Genomic DNA, 14906 nt, shown 5'->3' on the forward strand with positions numbered 1-14906 from the left:
ATCAAAGACTTTACGAAGAGTTAATATCAATTCTTCCTGGGGCACCTGGGTAGCTCAGATGGTTAAGTGTGCAACTCTTGATTGTGGTTCAGGTCATGATCTCACGGTTTTCAGGATGGAGCTTTACTTTGGGCTCCCTGCTGACAGCATGGAGCCTGCTTGGGATTCTTTCTCTCCCTCTATTGCTCTGCCCTTCCTCTGCTCATGCTCTCTCGTGCTCTCTCTCTCTCTCAAAATAAATAAATAAACTTCAAAAAATACCAATTCTTCTCAAGCTCTTCCAAAAAAGTTGAAGAGAAGGGAATACTTTCAAACTCATTTTGAGGCCAGAATTACTCTGATACTAAAGCCACACAAGGACACTGCAAGAAAACAAAATTACAGGCCAACTTCCCAGATGAATGTATAGGCAAAAATCCTCAACAAAATACTAGCAAACCGAATTCAACAGTACTTTAAAAGGATCATACACCATAATCCAACGGGATTTATTATGAGGAGGGAAAGATGGTTCCACATATGCAAATCAATACATGTGATATACCATATTAATAGAAAAATAAAAGCCATATGACCATCTCAATAAATGCAGAAAAAAGCATTGGACAGAATTTAACATGCATTGGTGATAAAAACACTCAACAAATTGGATATAGAGGAATGCACTTCAACTTAATAAAGGCCATATATCACAAAGCCACAGCTAACCATCATACTAAATCGTGAAAGGTTGAAGGCTTGCTCTTTAAGGATCAGAAACAAGACAGGGGTGTCCACTCTCACCAGTCTTTTTCAACATAGTACTAGAGGTCCTAACCAGAGCAATTAGGCAAGAAGAAGAAACAAAAGGCATCCAAATTAGAAAGGAAGCAGTACAGTTGTCCCTGTTAGCTGATGATATGATACATATATACAAAATCTTCAAGCAACTACACCAAAATACTGTTAGATTTAATAAATGAATTCAGCAAAGTTTCAGATACAAAACCAACATACAAAAATCAGTTGCATTTTTATACATTAGGAATGAATTACCTGAAAAAAAAAAAAAAAAAGAAAAGAAAAAGAAACCCATCCCTTTAAAAATAGCATAAAAAATACCAAATAACTAGGGCGCCTGGGTGACTCAGTTGATTAAGCATCCAACTTCAGCTCAGGTTATGATCTCACAGTTCACTAGTTCGAGCCCCACGTCATGCTCTGTGCTGACAGCTCAGAGCCTGGAGCCTGCTTCAGATTCTGTGTCTCCCTCTTTCTCTGCCCCTCCCCAACTTGCATTCTGTCTCTCTCTTAAAAATAAATAAACATTAAAAAAATTTTTTTAAATACCAAATACTTAGGAATAATAAATCTAACCACAGAAGGAGAGATCTATACACTTTAAACTATAAGACATTTCTGAAAGACATTAAATTCACATAAATGGAAAAGTGTTCCATGTTCATTGATCACAAGAGTTAATATTATTAAAATGTCCATACTTCTCAAAGCCATCTACAAATCTGATGAAATTCCTATCAAAATTCCAATGGCATTTTTTACAAAAATAGAAAAAACAATCCTAAAATCTATATGGAATCACAAAATACTATGAATAACCAAAGCATTCTTGAGAAAGAAAGCTAGGGGCATCAGACTTCTGGATTCCAAAATACATTACAAAGTGATAATAATCAGAACAGCGTAGTACTGGCATAAAAGCAGACACAGGGACCAATGGAACAGAATCAAGATCCCAGAAATAAACCCATGCATATACTGCCAATTAATATTTGATAAGGGAACCAAGAATATTCAGTAGGAAAAAAAGAGAGTCTCTTTAATAAATGGTGCTGGGAAAACTGGATATCCACACGCAAAAGAATGAAATTGGACCTCTGTCTTACACCACTCACAAAAATTAACTCAAAATGGATTAAGAACTTAATTTAAAAGTGGAAACTAAACTTCTGGAAGAAAACATAAATGATAAGCTCTGATATCAGTCTTGGCAATAATTTTTTTGGCTATGACACCAAAAGCATAAACAATAAAACAAAAATAAACAAGGAGAACTATATCAAACTGAATGGGTCTGCATAGCAAAAGAGACAATAAGCAAAATGAATAGGCAACCTGTGAAATGGGAGAAAATATTTGCAGATCATTTATTTGATAAAGGGTTAATATTCAAAATGTATAAAGAATTTCTAAAACTCAATAGCAAATAAAAAAAAAATCCAAATACAAAATGGGCAGAGCACTTGAACAGACATTTTTTTCCAAAGACGACATTCAAAATAGCCAATAAGTACATAAAAAGGTGCTTCACATCACAAATCATTAGGGAAATACAGGTCAAAACCACAGTGAAATATTACCTCACACCTTATTAGAATGAATATTATCAGAAAGAGATAGCAAATGCTGGCAAGGAGGTAAAGAAAAGGGAATCCTGGTGCACTGTTGGTGGGAACGTAAACTGGAAGAGCCACTATGGAAAAGAGTATGGAGGTTCTTCAAAAAATTAAAAGTAAGTTTTAAAAATTAAAACTGCCATATGATTCAGCAATCTCAGCTCTGATTATATATCTGAAGGAAATAAAGTCACTATCTTAAACAGATATCTGTACCCCCGTGTTCATTGCAACATTATTCACAATACCCAAGACATGGAAACAACCTAAGTGTTGATCAGTGGATGAATAGATAAATAAAATATGGTACATATATGCAATAGGATATTATTAAGCCATGAGAAAGAAGTAAATCCTCCTATCGTGGCAACATGGATGGACCTTGGGGGCATTATGCTAAGTGAAATAGCCTTAGTTAAAGACATATATTGTATGATCTCAGTTACATGTGAAATCTAAAAACATTGACCTCCTAGAAACATGGTGTAGAATGATTGGCTGTCAGTAGCTGAATGATGGGGGAAATGGGGAGACGTTGGTCAAAGAGAACGAACTTTGAGGTGTAAGATGAGTAAATTCTGGGGATTTATTATATGGCATGGTAACTATTGTTAACAATACTGTATTGTATACTTGAAAGTTGCTATGAGAGTAGAGCTTTAATGTTCTCACCATAACAACAACAAAACCAAAATGATAATTATGTTAGATGAATGATGTGTTAACTAACCTTACTATGGGAAACATTTCACAATATACATATATATCAAATCATTACATTGTACACCTTACACTCGCACAATGTTGTATGTCAATTCTATGTCAATAAAGCTAGAAAAATAAATTAAATGAATTAGTAAGTAAATACAATCCTTTCCCACAAAAACCCCTAAAACAAAAAACAATGCACCAAAATGGTAGTTGTAAATTTCCACACACAAAAAGTGGCTCTATTAAGATATATTCACATTAAATCTTGTTATTCACCTTGTTTTTGCTGTTTAGTATTAGTATTCGTTTTGCTGCTTTGTGCTTATTATAAAAGAACAATACAAATTATTATGTTAAGTTTTACTTTAGAAGTCCAGCTTTAAAATTGAAGAGTAATAGTGTAGCTCATTAATAAGAGGGGGATTATCAACAAAATAGCTGTAAAATGATGGTTGATGAGATCTCTAGGGAATATACAAAGAAGCCACAGTGTCTCTTCAGTGTAAATCAGGCAATGCAGGTACTGGTTGTAATTCAGATAAGAATGTTAATCTAATCTATCTCAATCAGGCCACATGAAATTATATAGCAAACCAAAGTAAGAAAATGGGTAAGATTGAAACTTAAGGTATACCCAGAGGACACATTAAAGTTATACAAAATTCAAACTTACTCTAAATCCTAATTGAAAGCCAGGGATTTGGGTGGGATCCCTTGTTACCAAAGCAGGTCAGTGATGACAGCAGGAAGGGCTAGTGTGTTACTGCAAAATAAAACAATCATGCTGGAAGTAGCATTCTGAACCCATGTCCCAGTCCAGAGTCCTGACTACAACTCAACCCTCCCCCTGTGCCCAGTTCTGAATCGCATATGGGGTGACTTCAGCAAGTCTGAGAATATTTCTGTTCTTCTATGCTGAGAACGTGACTTTGCAGGCCTGGGAAGAGGTAGAAATAAACAGACATGTAGAAAAGGTAAATTAAGCCCTGGTATTAATACTTCATTGCTTGGTTTAAGAATAAGCTTTATTGGGGCGCCTGGGTGGGTCAGTCAATTAAGCATCCGACTCTTGATTTCGGCTCAAGCCATGGTCTCCCAGTTCACAGAATTGAGCCCAGCATCAGGCTCCATGCTGTCAACTTGGGATTCTCTCTCTCCCTCTCTCTTAGCACCTCCCCTGCTTGCTCTTTCTCTCTCTCAAAATAAATAAACATAAAAAAAAAAAAAAAGACTAAGCTTTATGGTAATTGTGTACCTTGTCTATGTTATTTTTGTACTTTAAAAAGTTTGAGACTGATGGAATATAGTTTTAATTTGACATATTTAAAAGAACATGATGGTAAGGATCTGATTAGTAAGCTGGTATGTTTAGAATAGATTTGTAAAAGTATTTATGTCCTAAGGAAGATTTGTCATTACTGCAGTAAAGTTGACATCGCTTTGTTTAGTGTGTGAAATGCTTGAACAATTTTTATATATTAACTTTGTGATGATGGTTTAAAACGTTTAAGAGAAATTACTTAATAAAGCTTGTATATGTTTGGGAAAGAAGTTTAATCCATCAAAATTATAAACTGAGCATTAATAACAAGAAGAAGTGAAGGCAGGTATTTTTAAAATTTTAATACAGAGTATACTTGATTTATAAACAAAGATTTGTTAGTGGAGCTTAAAGGCTTCTGACAAACTCAGCTATTGACTTCAAGTTTAATAATTGAATATGAATTTAAACACAAATAGCATATTGTTCTTCCTTTGCCTGGTTAATATCTAGTATTTAGCTTTTAGCTTTCAGGTTATATATCTTTCCAAAAGGAATGCATCTGTATTGTTTAGAAATGCATTTAGCTAGGAGTAAAATAAAATCATCAGTGGCTTAAAGATGTAATGGGTTTATTTGTCTCACAAAATAACAAATATAGGGATGAAACAGTGGCTTAAAGATATTTATAAGGACTGGGGATTCTTTTTTCTGCCTTGCCATCCTCAGGGTGTGTCCTTTGTCCTTAAAATCACTGGATGGGTTGCTGCATCTAAAGACATTGTGCCCAAGTTCAGGCAGGAAGAAAATAATGAGAGACAAAGGGCAAAGAACAAAAGCCTCTTGTGAGACTTTTTTTTTTTTTTACTCAGGAAAGATAATTTTTCCCCTGGGACTTTTGCCTACCTCCTCATTGGCCAGAAATGTGTCACATGGTTATCCCTAGCTGCAAGGAAGTGTTTGCTCTATGTAGAGGGAGGCAAAGGAGAAGAGAATTGAGTGGGTGCTGAATGAGTCTGTATCTCTGATCTCTGAGACTGGATTAGATGCTCCTTTTTTATTTTCCTCATAGTACCCAGTAAATGAGACCAACTGGAATATCTTTGAATGCTATAATCAGTGCAGATTTGAAGTGTAGTAGTGGATATGAAAATGCAAAGAGTATATTCTATTATATTTTGCCAACCTAGATGGTGTCCATGTATATTAAAAACAGTGACTAGATTGAAAACTCTTTGAGAGCAATATATTGCATATATGATGGTTGCCTAACACCTTTTCTCTTCACTTATTTTGGTTGCATTTTTTGAGGTATAATTGACATATAACATTTTATTAGTTTCAGGTGTACCAACAATGATTTGATATTTGTATACTTTATGAAACGAACACCTCAGCAAGTGTATTATCCATCATCATACATGGTTACAAAAATGTTTTTTCTTTTTTCTTTTTTTTCTTGTGATGAGAACTTCTAAGATTCACTCTCTCAGTGACTTTCTCAGCACCTTTTCCTGAGCTTACTACTCAAAGTGTGGTTGTGGACCAGTAGCATCAACGTCAGTAAGGAGCTTGTCGGAAACAATATCAGGCCCTTCCCAGATCTATGAATCTGATCTGTATTTTAACAAGATCTCTAGGCATTTGTTTGGACATTTAAATTTGAAAAGTACTGCTTTAGGGCATCTACCTGTGCCAGCTAGCTCTCTGGGCTTCCTAGTTAATGTGAACCAATACTGGGGCACCTGGGGGCTCAGTCGGTTAAGTGTCCGACTTTGGCTCAAGTTATGATCTCGCGGTTTGTGGGTTTGAGCCCCGCATCTGGCTCTGTGCTGACAGCTCAGAGCCTGGAGCCTCCTTCTGGATTCTGTCTTCCTCTCTCTCTGCCCCTCCTCCACTCACACTCTGTCTCTCTCTCCTTCAAAAATAAATAAACATTAAAAAAAAATTTTTTTTAATGTGAACCAATACTTTTCTTTTGTGCTTGAACTTGTTTCTGCCATTTACGGTTGAAAGAGTCCTGACTGATCCAAACAGTAAACATGTATTGTTAGGTGCTTCATTCTTTACAGTGATTCATACATTATTATTGCTTTGAACTTATAATGGAATCAATCAATTATATATACTTGGATCACAAAACAAATACATCAAGAAGAGCAATTGCATTTCAACTCTCATGCTGACCTTGGTCGATTGTTAATGGCTCCCTGGCCACAGTCATTGTGTTGAGAAGGACTCTAGATTAGCATCAGGTCTCAACAGGAAGGAGTACACTTAGTGATGACTGACAGTCACAAGTTATAAGCATGTGGTGACATTGATGCCACCCTTTTATCTCAGAGGCACATTCACATTTCATAGTGTAGAGAGGGGTGGTGGTGATAGGGAGGTCAGCGTCAATATTGCTCCTCATTCATCGATTCAACTTATATATTCTTTTCCTGTACATAAGTAAAGCCTGTAATAGAATTGTAAAATGTGGAATTGGGACTCTTCTAACCTAGTATTCTTCTGCAACCTGGACTTAAGTGTTCTATCACTAACGGTAAAAAAAATAATTGTCTTAGTAAGAAGAAGCGTTAGGCTAGTAGACATAATCTTTAAATTTTCTGTTTATCTTCAAATTTTTACACAGTTTGTGGTTTCTATTTTAGAAAATAGAATCTAGATAAGACAGCAACTGAATTAGAATAAAATTACATATTAACTGTTAAAATTGTAAAAGAATTTTTTCATCATAATCCTGTAGAACATCTTGACTTCCAGGTGCTGGGCTGTGTCTCTTACATAAATTTAAGCTCTCCCAACTCCTTACTTTCATAGGTGAGGAAGCAGAGACTTCCTTGGTAATGAGACTTATCCAGATGGAAGACTGGAAACTGTGTTCTGAATACATTTCCTGCTTTTCCACTACCCAGAGGGCTTCCTCTCCTATTTCCTCTTCCTCTTTCTTTTTACTACCAGATACCCATCCACAAATAACAGTCATTGTCTTTTCCCATATTCTTTGCTAGGATCAATTGGTCAGAAATCAGAGAAGATGAGAGAAAAACTTAAATGAGAAAGAACTTGGATGAGAACCCAGGATGACATGGAAAGAAAACAAAGCGATATCAAGAAATAGCATGAAATAGCTTGCTGAGGGTGACAGAACTCTTCTGAGTTCCAATTCTGTGGTGGCTACACAAATCTACACGGGTGTTAAAATTGATAGAACCGTACACCCCTCCCCCAGTCAGTTTTGCTGTATGATAATTTAAGATAAAAATAAATAAATAAGATGGGAAAACAAACTGTCAAACAGGGCAAAGAGGCCACACTTCCAGTCTTTCCTGAACAGTCTTAGAGGAAATGTGATGAGGATCTAGGCTATACAGTGAATCCTTGTCACAAATAGTGTAGGTTAAAAGATCTACCAAATTTACACATACACTGATTTCCAAGACTATATATTGTAAGTGTTTCACTTTGTTTTATCTTTTTTTACCAGCAAAGTACATCTTTTTGGAAGGAAGTAGTTGGTAACTTTTTTTAGGTTGGTGTGATACATGAATTGTTTTCACAGCATGTTTTTATTAAATAGTAAGCTATTGTGCAATTCTTAGTATAATGGTAGTCTTATTTGTTTCCCACAGAAATCTAGCCAAGTAAACTGTAGGTTAATGATGGTGTGTGTGTTTGCTTACTTGACTCATGTATGGCTACTTATTGGAAAAGGCATTGATGCCCAGCTAAGGCTCTTAACCTTGCTTTGACTTAATACTCTACTTTAGAAATCTGGTTGCATATTCTTGTATAGTTCCTATACAACATTGATGTTAAGCATGCTTAAGCATTTAGGACCCACTCGGCACAAGTTAACACTGTTGACTGACCACCTTCCTCTGTCCAAAGAGTGTCTTTTAGCCCATTTACCCTTTCTGTAAATTAGTTTGCTTCCAGATTTGCCACATTTGATTTGCTCTGCTTTGTCCCTTTCTCCTTAAATAGGATGGCCTATATTACTTATTTTTGTTATGTTACAAGTTCTCCCAACTTCCCCAATTGCATTTATCTGGGTGGATCATGATTCTTGTTCTACGCTTAGTGACACATATATTTTCATACGATCTAACCATTGAGGAAAATGTCACCTCTCCTTCATTCACATATCACATCTTACTAATTGTAATCCATTACTCAGATTCACTCTCTCTTCCCAATTCCTAGAAATTACCTTCTAAATGTACTATCTTAAATCGTGAAAGTTATATTTCTTTAAAATGAGCTCTCTTTCAACACAGTTTTGGTCTTTGGTCTTGTTAAATTACCTATCTGAATGTGACTACAAAGAAATACAAAGGATTTAAAGGCTTTTTTTTTTTAATAAAAAAATTTTTAATGTTTATATATTTTTGAGAGAGAGAGAGAGAGAGAGAGAGAGAGAGACAGAGTGTGAGAAGGGGAGAGGCAGAGAGAGAGGGAGACAAAGAATCCAAAGCAGGCTCCAAGCTTTGAGCCCAAAGTCCTAACTCACAAACCCACTGAGCCACCCAGGCACCCCTCCTTTTTTTTTTTTTTTTTTTGAAAGAGAATACCTTTTTTTCCCCTCTTTAAATAGCTTTCAACCAGAATTGTCTAGGAGAGGCAGAGATATAACCTGTTCATCTGGTTCTACTTTACCATGCAGAAAAATCTCATAGGCTCCTAGCTTTTCTGATTAGAAACCTTGTACTTTTTCTTTTTTTAAGTGTACAGTTGTATGAGTTTTTTTCATTGATAGACTTTTAAAAAATTCTTTCACATTAAACAGAAATTGAGCAGATAATGGAGAAAGAATTCCTGTATACCCTCTTCTCCACAGCCCGTTTTCCCTGTTAACATCTTACATTATTAGTATGGTATGTTTGTTAAAATTAATGGACCTATTCTGATACACAATAATTAACTAAAATCCATATGATTCTAGGTTCCTTAAATTTTCCCTTATGTATTTTTCTGTTCAAGGATCCTATCCAGAATGCACATTACATTCACTAGTCATGTCTACCCTTGGCTGACAATTTCTCAGACTTATCTTGTTTTTGATAACCTTAACAATTTTGAAGAGTACTTCTCAGGTATCTTACAGAATGCCCCTCTAATGAAATTTGTCTCATGTTTTTCTCATGATTAGATTGGAATTGTGCGTTTTGGGGAGGAAGATCACAGAGGTCAAGTGCCATTCTCATCACATCACTTCAAGGGAACATATTATCAACAATGAGTTATCTTGTTAATGTTGACTTTAATCATCTGGCTATGTGATATTTCTCCACTGTAAAGTTACTCTTTTTATTTTTTGGAAGCAAGTCACTTTTATGGTGCACACCCCCAAAATGGGGAGTCATGCTCCCCTTCCATTTTTTTTAATGTTTATTAATTTTTTTGAGAGAGAGAGAGAGAGAGAGAGAGAAAGAGAGAGACAGTGTGAGTGGGGGAGGGACAGAGAGAGAGGGAGACACAGAATCTGAAACAGGCTCCAGGCTTTGAGCTGTCAGCACAGAGCCTGATGCAGGGCTCGAACTGATGAACTGCAAGATCATGACCTGAGCCGCAGTTGGACACTTAACCAACTGAGCCACCCAGGAGCCCCGATGCTCCCCTTCCTTTAGGTGGAGTATCTACATAATTTATTTGGAATTCTCCTACAGGAGATAAGATTGTTTCTTCCCCCCCATTTATTACTTTATTCTATCATTTATTTATATTAGTATGAATCCATGGTTATTTATTTTATACTTTGGGCTATAATTCACTAATATTTTATTTTCTTTCCCAAATTGTTCTAGTTATGGCCATTGGAAATTCTTTCACTTGGCTCTTGTGCCCTCATACATACTCCAATCAATATGGATGTTTTTATTTTTGAGGACTTCCTTACCTTCTTACACTACAAGATGCTCCAGGCTCATCTTGTGTATTTTCTCCCCCTGTCCTACAGTCAGATATTTCCCCAAAGAGCAGCCTTGCACTTTTATAAGCACAAAGCAGCTTCTTAATCAGCTACTCCAAACATGAAAACTGTTTTTCGATATCTCTCTTTTTTAAAGTTTTATTTATTTTGAGAGAGAGAAAAAGAGAGCAAGTGGGGAAGGGGCAGAGAGAGAGAGAAAGGGAGAGAGAGAATCCCAAGCAGCCTCCATTGTCACTGCAGAGCCCAATATGGGGCTCCATCCCATGAACTGTGAGATCATGATCTGAGCGGAAATTCAGAGTTGGACACTCAACCAATTGAGCGACCCAGGCGCCCCCAATATCTCATTTTTTTGTTTACTAGAAACAAACGGTGGAAAAACATTTAAAAACTATATAACCAGGAAATGCAAATTCCCAGTGAAGATTCAAGGACAGATGAGTCAGATTTAGTATACAGAATGTAAAAATGAGACAAATTGTTTGAAATCACAAATGTCCAGGAAAAATAAGTTTTTTTTGGATTTCATGTGTGTAAAGGAAACTTATAAAGGCAGAAGATGATTCTGGTTGGGCTCCTCAGATAGTAGGTACAGGGAGATTAGGAAATGAACTTGGAAAATTTTTAAAGAGAAGATTATGTATACTCACAAGTGGGAAATGAAATAGACACACTTTTTTTTACTGATTTATATAATGACATATTAGGATATTCTACATAAAATATTTTTCATTAGTTTTCTTCTTTAAATACTAATTTATAAATTACTGTGCCTAAGAATTATTTAATGGTCTCAGACCAAAATCATAAAGATTTTGAAATGTAAATAACTGACTACTAAAGAGCATATCTATAACAGGATCTGATTTGCATAAATGTATTTAATTATATTCATGGAAAAAATTTTGAGAAATATTTATCAATTTAAACATGGTCATCTTTTTCTGCAATATAGGTAGAGTTTTTTTCTCTCTCTCTCTGCTTTTTTTTTTTTTTACAAAAACACATGTATACTTTAGAAATCAAGAAACAAATAAAAGAATTCAATAAATATTATGTAGGCCAAAACACATTTTTAAATTTTTTAATATTTTTAATTTAAGTATTTATTTATTCAGAGAGAGTGTGAGCGGGGGAGAGAGAATCTTAAGCAAGCTCCACCCTTAGCTTCGTCCCACAGCCCAGGGGTCATGACCTGAGCTGAAATCAAGAGTCAGATGCTCAAGTGACTGACCCGTACAGGTGCCCTGAAAACACATTCTTTAAGTAATATATGTAATTTCTTCTAAAAATTAAAACAAAGAAAGGATTCATAGATGAACTAAGGTTTGAGGTTAGGTTTGAGGGTAAAGACCAACATTGCTTGAAGTAGTGGGTTGAAGTGTTGGCCAGAAACAATATCTTTTTTTCTGGAATGAAGAACTAATCTCAATTTAATATTAAAAGGCTTGGATGCTATAATTTTTTTCAAAACGTAATTTCCCTATTATATAGGTTGGATAAGCTATGAAGGGATAAGAGGTTTCTGGAATTTAGAAATAGGGGGTGTTACAATGATAGTGACTCATGTCTGTCACCCTTCATGCTAATTCACTTCCACCTAGGGTTTAAAAGGAAAGTGGCAAGAGCAGGGGCAGTTCAGAACTTAGGGCACTGGTTCTCAACTTTTTGGTCTCTGCATCTCTTCACACTCTTAAAAATTATTGAGGATCTCAAAGAGCTTATGTTTATGTGGTTTATATCCAGCAATAGTTACTATGTTAGAATTAACAAGGGAAATTTAAAAACCCTAATTATTAAAAAGTAATAAATGCCTACACATTTCAACATACATCACATATTTTTATGAATAATAACTATATTTTCCAAAATAAAAATTATAAGAATGGCATGGTTTTACATTTTTGCATATCTCTTTATTTTTTTATTTTATTAAAAACAATTGTGGGGCGCCTGGGTGGCTCAGTCGTTTAAGCGTCCGACTTCGGCTCAGGTCATGATCTGGCGGTTCCTGAGTTCAAGCCCTGCGTCCGGCTCTGTGCTGACAGCTCAGAGCCTGGAGCCTGTTTCAGATTCTGTGTCTCCCTCTTTCTCTCTGCCCCTCCCCCGTTCATGCTCTGTCTCTCTCTGTCTCAAAAATAAATAAAAACGTTAAAAAAATTAAAAAAAAACAATTGTAATGTTTATTTTTGAGAGAGAGAGAGAGAGAAGGGGAGGGGAGGGGCAGAGAGAGAGGGAGACACAGAATCTGAAGCAGGCTCCAGGCTCTGAGCTGTCAGCACAGAGCCTGACAAAGGGCTCAAACCCATGAACCATGAAATCATGACCTGAGCCGAAGTTGGACGCTTAACTGACTGAGCCACCCAGGCGCCCCCGCATATCTCTTTAATATCTGGCTTAATAAAAGTGTTCTCTATGATTCAAGTATATGAAGAAAATAGAAGGCTCTAGGAGGAGAATTTAATAGTCTTTTCAGTTAAGTGTGAATATTCTTCTCTGATGCTACAGAAACGTTGACAAGTGGTAATTTCTTAGAGGTTATTTGCAATGAAGAATCTGAAATCATATCAAGGAATCTTTTGTACCTTGTTTTCATGTATGTGTACACACAAACACACTCATACATATATTTAACTATCTCCATTGGTCTACCTGGAACTTTGAATGTATCCTTTACCTATGCATGATTTTGTGATGTCCTGCATCGGACATTTGGAAAATATTGGCTCACTGTGTCATGTAGATCTTTCATACGTTGACATATCTCATCTCACAATATCAAAAAGTCACATTTATTAACAGCACCAAAGTCTCATCAGGAAAGTCTTCAAACTCTGTTTACCTCACAAATCAAACTGCCAATTATTTTACCAGCAAAAGATGGGTTTCTATGAGAATAGCAGAGAATTGATATCCTGGACAAGGAAGCAAACAGGATTTTTTAATGGGCCTTAAAGGATTGGCACAGATAGTTTTAAGAAAGAGCGTTGGAAGGGAAAAGGTTTTAGAATTTGGCTATAGACAAAACCTGCTAAAGGAGTATGTCAGAAGGGAAGGTAGTTTTGCTAATACATTTTTGATCATTTGAAAAGATCCCCCATTGTGGGGGTATCAGAATATTCACATAGGTCTGGAAAATACTTCTGTTGAAAATACCTGACTAGTAGTATTGTGACTAGTAGTCCCAAAACTTGGTGGGTCGAGTCTCTTGTGCTCAGCCAACTACGACTGCCTCATTCGCAGGGAGTACCGCAAGGAGTCACTTTGCCGATTTCCGTGGCCTTTCGCAATTGAACTAAACCAGGCTCTCTGCGCTTGCCGTAACGCGGACTCTACCATTGCTTTCTGAGGGGGGTATTGGAGGTAGCGAAAGAAGGAGATCGAAGCGTGTGTGTCGGGGGGAAAAACCGGGCGATCAGGAGGACGGTTGTTTTACGGATCCCGTAACCAGCCCCTCCTACTCCCTTTTCCCCTCTCCCCGCCGCCCCTGTCCCGTCCTGGAGCGGCGGCGGCCTTGAGCTTTGCTGTGTTTGCGCGCCGTGGCAGGTGAGCGTCCGGCGCGCGGTCTCCCCGGGCTTCGCTCCCACCCCCCGTGTCTCCTGGGCCGGTGGCGGCGGCCGGCCGGGGAGGCGGCCTCGGCGCACAGTAATGGCAGCGCTGTGAGCAGGGGAACGCGAGCTGACAGCCGCCGCCGCCGCCGCCCACCTTCCTCGCCCGGGGCTTCGTCCTTCACTCCTTCGGGCTGTCTCCCCCTCCCCTTGTCCCCTGTCCCTTGTCCCGCTTCTGCAGAAGGTAACCCCGCTGAGGGTCGGGGAGCCGGGCTGCAGGCGCCGGGAAACTTCGCTTCCCGGTTAATGGGTGGCGGGGATGGGGCGGAGGAAAGGAGTTGGGGGCGGGGAGGGGGGAGGGGAAAGGGATGAAAGGGGGGCGGCTAGGGAAGATGGTGTCCTATAAGGGACCCCGGCTCCCCGGAGCGCTGACCCCTAAGCCCGGCCACCCCCTGGACTGGATCCCGGGCCTCCCCTACCCGGCCTTGGCCGCCCCTCCCTCGGCCCCATTTTCTTCCGAAGGAGGGAAGGTGAGAGTGCGTGTACTCTTCTGCTTGTTTACGAGCTCACACGGATACACAACTCTGTGTTTGGGGGTGTGTGGGGGGGCATCAGTCTCTTATATCCTTACCACGAGTATTTTCACTTTTGTTTCCGCAGACAGCGAAGATTGATAGCTGTGGGGAGGAGTATCCTATGTGCACGCCAGACCTGTCTCTACAGTTAGGGTCTGGTGAAATAAGATTCTTAGACTCCTCAGAGCATTTACACACTAGGGAGTCTGGACTATTACCTACAACCCCACAGATACGTTCATGTAAATAAAATATCTCTGAATTGCAGACTGTTATTATTGTTAAATCATCTCCTTTCCCTCGGATATTACTATTACCAGTTGATGGGCAATACCGTAGAAGTTTAAGTTTTGGAGATAAGATATAAACTATTAACATTCACTGTAGGTGTTTTGACTTGACAGTATAAAAATCTTTGAATTAGGTCTGTTCCAAATGTACAAAGTAAAATATGAGAAATAATCAGTTTGTTCTGAT

General features: G+C 37.8%; 1 protein-coding gene across 4 annotated transcripts in view; it reads left to right on the plus strand.

Moving 5' to 3' along the window:
* The first annotated feature begins 13669 nt into the window (after positions 1-13669).
* CUL2 (cullin 2) overlaps positions 13670-14906 on the plus strand; it is a 101910-nt gene continuing 100673 nt past the window's right edge. For 2 of the 4 annotated variants that reach the window (XM_019465114.2, XM_019465112.2), the window contains exon 1: positions 13922-14098. The gene's annotated coding sequence lies outside the window, so the exon portion shown is untranslated. Of the gene's footprint in view, positions 13853-13921; positions 14099-14514; positions 14672-14906 lie in introns of those variants that run through there. The other 2 variants (XM_019465113.2, XM_019465115.2) reach the window with 2 other exon arrangements.

The sequence above is a fragment of the Panthera pardus genome, unplaced genomic scaffold (genome assembly GCF_024362965.1).
Source record: "Panthera pardus isolate Hobbes unplaced genomic scaffold, ASM2436296v1 HiC_scaffold_6, whole genome shotgun sequence".
Lineage (NCBI taxonomy): Eukaryota > Metazoa > Chordata > Mammalia > Carnivora > Felidae > Panthera > Panthera pardus.